Here is a 2,076-nt window from a genome sequence, read left to right as displayed (position 1 = left end):
TTGATGGATTGCCTATATTGGCTGGAAATATTAATTTCCAGGGAAAGGACACAGGCAGATGATGCTTACAGGATGTGATGTGACGACACTAATGAAATATCGATGTGTCATATTTGTCCAAGGTGTATTTCATTGTTATGGGAAAAGAGAATATCAAAATCATGATGACCAATTGGAGTGGTGATTTCTATGACTTTGTGTATATAATTTGGAATTTTGTACAAATGTAGGCCAATAAGGAATATATGATATCATTTCATTCATTTCAAAGGTTTATTTGCATGATTCACAGACAGACACAATTGAAAGGTACAAATGTGTTGTGCATGAAACGAATTCAAACGTGGTGCAGATGTGTGTCACAGGTTGATCTGGCTGTAGGCTGTGGCATTTGGCCAGAGGTGGCGCTGGTTGACTCGACTCCATGTTAGTGCACAGAGCAAACTGCTCGCTTTAGTTGTGGAGCAAAAACGCTGAATTCGGTGAAATAAACCGTGCGAGTGGAACGATAACGACGACAAGGGTCTCCCGATCGTTTACTCTTGCTGTCCTGTGAACAACATCGGCGTGGTGTTACTTGTTTGCTGTTTTCGCGATCGCGTCGCGCATGAGGATATCACCAGGTAAACTCGCCACATTTTTAAACATTTTGTTGTTCAACAGCATCAAGACTGACTGACGGAGTGTGTTTGAGATAACCTCACAAGTGTCACAGGTGACACATTTGGCGTTTTTTTGCTGGTTTGTCGGTAGCAGCTCCTGAAACGCAAGACTGCCACACATCTGTTCGACCAACGCCAGTTGATCTAAACGCCAGTTGATCTGGAACACCGGCGGCCGCCTCGGGTCTCTGCTCCTCCTGCCTCCCCTTTCCCTCATCCACCTGCTGCCTCTGTGGAAGCTCCACCATAGCCACCACCAAACAACTGAGTTATTTTTACACATCGACCAGCATCCAGCCAATCCACCACCTTCCATCGTTTATACCGTTACAAAAAAATAAAAAAAACATCATCGGTCCATAAAAACGAATAATCACCATCAGTATGCCCGATGGCCAGTCCAGCTATGGTCGTGCCATCAGTTAACCCTTCACGTGGCAGCTGTGACACGCGTGCCCAGGGTTGCCGACCCCTGCTCTAAAGCATCTGATTTGGATTCCTGAGATCAAATATATTTTCCTTTGTGTTTGTTTTCTTCCCATTTGTGGCTTTAATGTAGTGTTACATCCTGTTTGTTTGCTTCCATCTGTATACATGTCCAGATTCACTGTTATGTTTCTATTCTTACATTGCTGTGTGATCACTGTTCCCTCTGCTGACTGATGTGACCTTTTGTATCTCACACTGATACTTGTCATATTTGTATCTGCGCCTAAAAGATAAAAAGTTTTCCATGCTAAAACACAGCTCCACCTCCTGCAGTTCTCCCTCTGAACCACTAGATGTCTCTGTTATCTAAATGAAGACGTGCAGCACAGCAACCACAGCAGCGCTCAGATCACACGTGTCCTGTTATTATGTATAAAAGCATGAAACAGGTGAGACAGGTGGGATCAATATTAATGTTGTGGAAATATATGAAAAAGCAACAGAAGAGTGAAAACATTTCCTGTTTCTAGAAAGATCTTTCAGCTCACAGCTGCTCACAGACTGTATTTACAAGTGACAAACTGCAACTCTACAGTACATCTACAGTATATATCAAATATATTCTGTATTCAAATCTATTGAGTGATGTTTGAAAGTCTTTCCAGGTGAGTTTGATCCAGGAGGGTCTGAAGCCAGAGTCAGACAGAGACTGTGCAGAGACTGTAGAAGGACAGAGCAGCAGCAGAGCAGTCCAGATACACTGATGATCCTCTGTCAGATCCAGAGGGACACACAGGGATGATGCTGGACTCTACATTGTGTCTGACAGTGGAGCTGTTCTCAGAGCAGTTCACTCTGCAGCACTGACAGTCATCTGCACTTCTTCTCATTCCTCTGTCAGTCACTGCTGGATGACGCTCTCCTCTCCACCTCCCAGTAACATGGCCCAGTCAGAGCGTCTCTACACACAAGCTGCTGCTGCTTC

The 2,076-nt window shown here is 44.3% G+C and overlaps 1 long non-coding RNA gene across 1 annotated transcript; it reads left to right on the top strand.

The window, feature by feature from the left end:
• The first annotated feature begins 400 nt into the window (after window positions 1–400).
• LOC143416874 (uncharacterized) lies at window positions 401–817 on the top strand. Its single transcript, XR_013097131.1, has 2 exons — window positions 401–623; window positions 754–817. It is a non-coding gene; the product is annotated as an uncharacterized LOC143416874 (long non-coding RNA).
• The last annotated feature ends 1,259 nt before the right edge of the window (window positions 818–2,076 follow it).

The sequence above is a fragment of the Maylandia zebra genome, linkage group LG3, assembly GCF_041146795.1.
Source record: "Maylandia zebra isolate NMK-2024a linkage group LG3, Mzebra_GT3a, whole genome shotgun sequence".
Classification (NCBI taxonomy): Eukaryota; Metazoa; Chordata; class Actinopteri; order Cichliformes; family Cichlidae; genus Maylandia; species Maylandia zebra.
Note: the sequence above shows the minus strand (reverse complement) of the source record. Positions and strands in the feature narration are given on the sequence as shown.